Genomic DNA, 8,664 nt, shown 5'->3' with positions numbered 1-8,664 from the left:
GCTGTCGGCCTCTCTAATCGCACCTCGCAAAGCTTGAAGGAAACCTTTCAATCGACACAATTTTCAGTGAGCCCCTCAACACAACACTACACTCTGAGCTCAACAAATATCTTGACTCTCTGCAGGATTCACCTGAACCCTCCAACTCAGCGCTCGCTTCAAAACAAACAATCTCCGTACCATGTGTTGTTTCTTTAAACAATAACTTTATGCATCAGTCCTCTCCATACTCAAATCGTAATGTTGTTGCACAAGGTATCGATCAGAGCATAACACACACATTAAGTAGAGGATTTCCTTTGGAAAATAAAAAACAGAGATATAAATATATTTAGATAAGAACAAAATAGAACCATAAATTTATTGCAATATAAATTTGTTGGCTCCCAAAACGTTAACTCCAGCTTCAGTGCAACGTCATATATATAGAATAAATATAAATATTGATTAATTCACCTTGGAATGTGGCCTCAGGTTCACCTCTGGCATATATCAAGACCGTGGTGGAGCAAGCATTCAATTTATTTATTTTTCAGTCTTTTTCGACCATGTCTACATCAACAAGATCATGATTTCTTCTACCTTGATTTGGATAGTCCATTCTCTTCTACGTTGGTCTTTTCACCTCTCTCAGAGTGTCTCCCATGATCCACATGCATGTCTTTTCACCTTTTCTAGACCGCATGCCATGGTCCTCACGCACATATGCTCATTGCTAACACATTTTTGCAACCATTTGTAAGCCTTCAAATAGTCCTCCCATACACTCAATTGATGGAACTTGCAGCTTCCAACATACTCCTGCACGCTCCTTGTTCTACATAACAACAACTCCAACTTTAATTTCTATGGAATAGTATAACAATCCAATGCAAAAGAATGCACAACATTTGATTCCAACTACCCCAAATTTTCCACAGTGACTTATGCAAAAATTCTTCACACATAACAATGTCCATCCATCCAAGCTCTAATACCAAAATGACATAACAGACCATAGGGGCCTGCAAATTAATAATTAAACACACATAAAACTAAAATTGACACACAAAGAATGCATATAAAATCTCAAAAACAATTAATAATAAAAAACAATATTTACATGAGAATCTCATTCCTCACTCCCACACCTACTTACATACCTCCTGGGTTCACCTAGATTTATACCAATGGATCTGAACCTAAAGTAGGTTTTAGATCCTAAACTAACTCCACAAAATATCTCTCATGATCCATAAATTCTCTCACTTAATCCCTTATCTCTATATAATATCCAAATAATCCACAAATCTCTCTGTCAAGCCAAGCAATAACTCCATAAAGAGGAAATTGATTCGTGTATTTTATTCCATCAGGTAGGTCTATTATATACATGAGGGAGAGATTGTTCAATTCATCTCCTGATCACTGTTCATATTTCTTATTTATTTATTTACATATATTTACCCAATCATAAGGATTAGGTGTCAACATTCCCCCCCTTAATCTGAAGGGATGTTGGTGAGTCCAAGCATCGTTCTGAATTGTTCAAGCTTTTCTCTTCCAAGTGCTTTGGTGAAGATGTCTGCAATTTTCTCATTTGTAGAACAATGATGAAGATGGATTGTTTTGGCCTCAACATCATGTCGAATCAGATGATATTTAGTATTGATGTGCTTCGTTCGATCATGGAACTTTGGGTTCTTGGCCAACTTTATTGCAGAGGTATTGTCAATCATGAGGGGAGTTGATTGTACTTGTTTTACCTGCAAATCTTCAAGAATTTTCCTGAGCCACACAATTTCTTTTGTTGCTTCAGCTGCTGCCACGTATTCTGCTTCTGTTGTGGAATCTGCTGGAACTGATTGTTTACGTGATCTCTAAGAGACAGCTCCTAATCCAAGACTCATAGCATATCCTGAAGTTGATACCCCAGTTTGTTTGTCTCCGTCGAAGTCTGAATCAGAGTATCCAATCAAGCTGAAGTCGTCCACCTGTGTATACTTGATTCCAAAGTCTTGAGTTCCCTTCAAGTACCTTAGAACTTTTTTGCAGCAGACCAATGTCCCTCACAAGGCTTTTGCGTAAACCTGGAAAGGATTCCAACAGCAAACACAATGTTTGGTCTGGTAGTAGTTAGGTAGTCGAGACTTCCTACAAGCTGTCTATACTTTGTTGCATCTTCAAATTCTTTTCCTTCAATAGATGTGAGCTTTAAGTTTTGTTCCATTGGAGTAGTAAGAGGATTTCATTCTGTCATGCCAGACCTGTTTAACAGATCTCCAATGTATTTCTTTTGGGAAAGAAATATGGACTTTGGATGTTGGGTTACTTCAATGCCAATATAGTAATGAACATAGCCCAAATCAGTCATTTCAAAACCTTTCCCCAATTCCTTCTTTATGGATGCAATGTAGCTTTCATTGTTCCCTCTCATTAAAAGATCATCTACATATACCACAAGATATACAACTGTTTTGCCAACTTTCTTGACAAATAAACTTGCATGATCAAGATCAAAATGTTTGAAATTGAGTTTCAGAAGATGCTCAGTTAGTTTTTCATACCAGGCTCGCGGTGCTTGCTTGAGGCCATACAAGGACTTCACAAGTTTGCATACTTTATGTTCATGTCCTTTCACAACAAATCCTTCAGGATGGGACATAAAAACATTCTCTCTTAGATCTCCATTCTTTCCAACTGTTTTGAGCTGCTAGTGCAAAGAGTGTTCAGATGGTAGCCCATTTTGCTATGGGGGCAAAAGTCTCCTCATAATTGACCCCTTCCTTCTGTGCAAAACCTTTTGCCACAAGACTAGCTTTGTGCTTGTCAAGTGAGTCATCAGCTTTATACTTGTTCTTGTAGACCCACTTGCAGCCAATTGGTTTGGTTCCTAATGGAGGATCAACCAGCTTCCAAGTGCCGTTCTTTATGAGGGCATCATACTCCTTTTGCATCACTTCTTTCCATTCATCATGAGAAGCAGCTTCTTTGAAGGAAGTTGGTTCAAAATCTGTAGACAAGTTCAATTCACAATCATAAGAAACATCCATATTAGCAGGTGAATTAGAGTCATCTACATCAGCTCCATTTTGCCGGTTTGAATTTCTGGTTCCTGTCTTTCCAATTTCATCAGGATGAACACTTTCAAGTGTTTTTGTCACCCACTTTGGGGGACCTTTCTGAGATGCTCCAGGCTACTCCGTTGATTGAGTTGGGACCGAATCAAGATTGAGTCTCCCAATCCTATCAATCACATCACTTAAAGCATCATCCCTTGTTGGAGTTTCATGCGGGGGAGAGTGTTCTTTAGAAGAAGATTCCACATTTTTATCTAGTATAGGAATCCCCCTTCAAGATGTGGAATCTGATTATCAAATTCTTGAAATAATTTTGCTTTTGCGAATCTATCCAAGCGATCAAGTTGCCGCTCAACAACATTGTTATTTTTGGATGTTTCAAGAAAAATTACATCTCTAGATACAACAAGCTTCTTACTTACTTCATCATAGAGACGATATGCTTTGGGGGTGTTTTAATATCCTAAGAAGATACACTTACGACTTCTAGCACCAAGTTTTTTTCTATGTACCTTTGGTATCAAAGCATAACAGGTGGAACAAAAGACCCTGAGATGCTTTACCGAAGGAACATGTCCAACATTTTATATGGAGTCTTGTTTCTTATAGCATTAGATGGACATCTATTCTTTATATATGTAGCACATAGAACAACATCAACCCAAAACATTATCTTTACATTTTGAAGAAGAGCATGGATCGTACCATTCTGTTGGGGATTATAAGGCAAAGTTGTTTGATGTTTGATCCCATGTTGGCGAAGATAGTTTTCAAATTGATTTGATGTGTATTTTTTTCCATTATCAATGCGAATAGACCCAATATGAGATTGTGCATCATTTTCAATCCATTTATGAAAATTCTTGAATGTTTGAAAAGCATCAGATTTGTTCTTCAATAAATAAACCCAACACATTCTGGTGTAGTCATCAATAAATGTCATGATATATTTATTTCCATTTGCAGAAGGAACAGGCATTGGACCACATAAATCTGAATGAATAAGTTCAAGTTTCCTATGTGCTCTTGAATGTGAATCATGAAAAGACTGTTTGCTATGCTTTCCTAGAATCCAAGCATCACATTGCTTAAGTTTCCTAGCAATTGTAGGCAAACCAACAACACCATTTTTCTTCAATAAGCGGAGACTATCATAGTTCAAATGTCCAAATATAGCATGCCATAATAAACTTGATGGAAGTGTACCTTCTTCACGATGAGCATTGTATGAGAAATGTTGTGCATGAGCAGAGGTTCCTTGCAGTTTGAGAAGCCTTTCTTCTTCTATTCCCCTCATGACAAGTGAGTGGTCAGATGCTTTTCTTACCTCAAGCTTGCCATCAAACATATGAATGGAGTGACCTTGCTAGCAGATGTTGACCAAGGACAGCAAGTTTCTCTTGAGCTATGGGAGATATAGAACATGATCCAGAAGAAAGTCTGGAAGACCAGGCAGTTTAAGCCTGATTGTTCCAAGCCCTGATGGCTTGATTTTTGATTGATCTGCAAAGTATACTACTCGATCAACATTGTCAATGAAATCTTCAAAAATATATTTTCTATGAGTCATGTGGTAGGTTGCTCCTGAATCAAGCAACCAATCGTTTTTCCAAGAAGCGAGTGAAGCATTAAATAAATTTGCATTTACTCCAATGTTACATTGTGCCACAACATAGTGAGGGGATTCAGGTGCTTTACCTTTGTCTATATCATCAGTTTTTACCTTTCTCTTGGTTTAGGGGGGTTGTCTTCTTTCCAAAATCTTTCTCTCTTTCAACAAACTTTTTGACAAGAGAGTCAAAGGTTACATCTTTGAGATTTCCATTTGCTTGCAATGACTCAAGATAATTGGAGTAAGTAGGATAAAGTGCCTTGAGAAAAGCAATAAGAGGAAGATCCAGCTCAACCTTAGTAGATTTGATATCATGCATTATAGACTTTACTTCAGATGCAAGAGCAAGAGGATCATTATTTTGCAGTTCAAGAGCAAAGAGTTTAATCATGAGTTGAACAAATTCAAGTGCAGAATGTGAGTCATAGAGTTCTTTCAAGTTTTGTAAGGCTTCAAAGGCAGTTGAATATGAAGAAAAATGGCGACTCACCTCTTCATTTACAGATGTTGCGATTAATGCATAAGCTTTTCTGTTCTTGTTTTCCCAAATGATGAGCTCTTTGTCTGAGGTAGGCTGTACTGTGTCATTGTCTCCTTCTCCGACACACACTCCTTTCCATAACTCATTGAAGATGAGTGTGTGTTTTATCATCCGGGACCATTCAGGATAGTTCTCCTTGCCAGTGAGAACTATGGATATGATTGAATGCATTCTGTAAAAAATATTCTTTATGCTGATAGAAAAATATTTCTGCCAATATACAGTAAGGTTTTACTCAAAAGGGCATTACCAAAAGATTTCAAATCCACCATGTGACCCATATAAATCCATCGTTATATAAATCCACCTCATATAAATGTCAGTGATTTTATATACCAAAAAATAATGGCTTGGAATCCTTTATATATATATATCAGTATATATATATATATATATATATATATATATATATATACCAAAGAAAAAAATGATATTAAATATACCATAGAAAACACTGCGACGCTGTATGTGGGAAACGATTTTGGTTGTTTAATTCATATCATAGTCAACGGCATCAACCGCGAGCTCTACAAAGTTGGAGTAGCAATGGCATCATTCCACGATCTCGATACCCTTTCGATTTTTTCAAAACTCAACTAATATATTAGCGCCATTCTGCCAAAACTTATGGTATCATTTCATAGAAAGAGAAATCGAGCCGATCTTTAGATTCAAACAAGTGAAGAGACAAAACGCTTGCGTTCCTTGTGTGTGCCGTGCACTCTCTCCACTTCTGCGTGCTTGATGGGGATGCTAAATCAACTAGAGCACCCATTTGGTAAGCATGGCTCTCTGCAAGACTCTGTCCATACATCACAACTACAATCCTATAAGCTACAAGCATATGATATTGATACACAACTGAGAAAATACAATCAATAGCACCACCTGCAGGGCACTTGTTAGCGCATAAAGACAGTTATGTCTTTGTCCTCTTTCGATCCATACGCAGGTCAATTATCTCTCTCCATATGCTCTGTCATTGCTCGGCTATAGGTATGCACTAAACCATTCATGCACAATGTGTATGCCAATTGACACTCAATCGTCAATACATATCCCAAACCGAAAACCGGATTATGCAATCACACAACTGAAACCCACCAATTCAGCAGTGAAAGCAACAGGAGGCCGACGGTTTGAATGCAAGACCTCGTGCGCAGTTTTGAACAATCAAGGAGGCACACAACACATGGAAGTCTATTGCAGTAGGGTCAAGGTGGACATTTGAAGTTTGTGAAGGGGTTCCGGCATTTCAGCAGAGTAACATAGCAGCGTATGGGAGCCAAACGCAGCCGCGTAAAGTAGCAGCGTATGGGAAAAACGCAGTATATTTACACAGGATATCACCACATTTTTTTTGTTGCGATGTCTGATAGGGTTTGTTTTCGAGAAGGGCAGTAGTATTTAAGGCGAGCAGTGTAACAGTAGGAAGGCTTGATAGAAAATGTCAGAATCTAGCACCAACGAATCTATGGGCAGCGTACTGCATGGAGGAGGTTTTGTATGGAGCAGAGTGCAGGTGATGGAATATGGCAGACAGGACGTAGGCAGTACAGGCACTCAGTCAGACAAGGGAGTTACAAGGCACAAGAGCTAAAAAAAGGAGCTGGCTCTGATACCATGTCAGGCTAGGTAGTAACTCCATAAAGCAGAAATTGATTCGTGCATTTTATTCCATTAGGTAGGTCTATTATATACATGAGGGAGAGACTATTCAGTTCATCTCCCGATGACTGTTCATATTTCTCATTTATTTATTTACATATATTTACCAAATCATAAAGATTAGGTGTCAACACTCTCAATTCTTCGAAAATTTTCTCAAACCTTCTTCTATTTAAAATAATTCTAATTCTCTCATAAAACTATACAAAAATACAATAAATAATTAAATCATAATTTAGGAAACTAACTTCTTTAGTAAACATTCAACCGTAGGTTAGATGTACCTACATTAGAAGAGCAAGATCAACAACTTCTACAGGAATACTTGCATGTGTGATTTCCTAACTAGTTTTTACATGCATGGCTTTGCATGTTGGTGTATGATTCTCTTATTATCGGTGGCATGATTTTTCTGGGTTATGACAATGGTTTTCAACCCAGTCCGGTCTTTATCCAGATGCCATGGTATGTTGGGATGTTTATCTCTGTTTTGAGCTTTGGTTTGCTGGATGAATTTCAGAATCCGTGGGAGAGGTGGTCTCAAGGTTCATTTGCAAAGGGCTAGGAATGCCTTGGCCGATTTTGGCAAGATACACGGTAAATCCTGATGGATAATTCTCGGTTTAGGGCCTAGTGATATGGGTTTGGATTGCAATAAATCTGAAGACACTGGTCTTGGGTTAGGGCCTAGTAAACCGTGATTTGATTGTGGTAAAGCCTGAGAGACAAGGAGACAGAAAATTCTTCAATGATAGTGATGGATTCCGGATGGCATTCCAAGTTTTGTTCGGTTTTGATTGGAGCAATAGTTTTGGTGTGATCACAGTTTGGTGAGGGTGGAGGTGGTTTAACCTCTAGATTTCCTTGGTTGTTTTTGGATTGGTTTATCCATGAGATCCCACATTCATGCTTGGAATATGCCATGGGGGTGACTAGTTGAAAAAAATATTTGGTTCAACCATGTCTACGCTCGAGTGGTACGTGGAAGTCCTGAACCTGGTCAGATTTGCCTATGATTAATGAAATCTAAGTTTTCTTGTTTTTGCACTTGTTTATATGTGGATTTAATGGTTGTTATATATTTGTTATTTACATGGCTTTATGCTCGCTATAAGCATGGTTAATTTACTCGTTCATGTCATGGTTATCTCATGTATTTACTTGTAATTGTTAAATTGATGGATGCAAGACCTAGTTGATATTATGACAATTCGATGGAGAAGGTGGTTATCTTTATTATCATGTTTCATAAGATTTTTCAGTCATTCATGCTTTGTCTTGTATCCTAGACTTGTAGGTTGCATTGATGCCAAGTGTTTGAAAAAATGTTAGTCACATTTGGGGATGGTCAAGCTTAGTCGTAAGGTTAATTTTTAGTTTAGTAGTCTTGTCATCATGTCTTTGTTGGATTCTGAGGGTTATAACAATTTCTATGCAATGGCCAAAATTCTAGGCTACAAAAGTGCATTGAAGTCTGTGAACGTTGGCATAGGTCTGTTGGGAAAAGTCCATGGACACTGGCTTGCAAGCCTGTGAGAGTGTCCATAGCTCCCTGGACGACATCATGCCCATAGCATGAGAGCGTCTAGATGTCAAGAGGTCTAAAATATCAGTGGGACCCAGGGGTAGCATGCCTGAGTGGTTAAGATGTCTCCTCGCGGTGTTGTTGCTGATGTGGAAGGTATGGTTGATGTGTTCTGTCGATTCCATTTCCCTAACATCACCAAGGAGGTTGAATCCCTTCATAGTGGCCTCTCTCATCGCATGTTTACCCCGGTTGACTG

Source organism: Pinus tabuliformis, chromosome J (assembly GCF_031772625.1).
Source record: "Pinus tabuliformis cultivar Carrire ecotype Pingquan chromosome J, CPIR1, whole genome shotgun sequence".
Taxonomy (NCBI): domain Eukaryota; kingdom Viridiplantae; phylum Streptophyta; class Pinopsida; order Pinales; family Pinaceae; genus Pinus; species Pinus tabuliformis.
Note: the sequence above shows the minus strand (reverse complement) of the source record.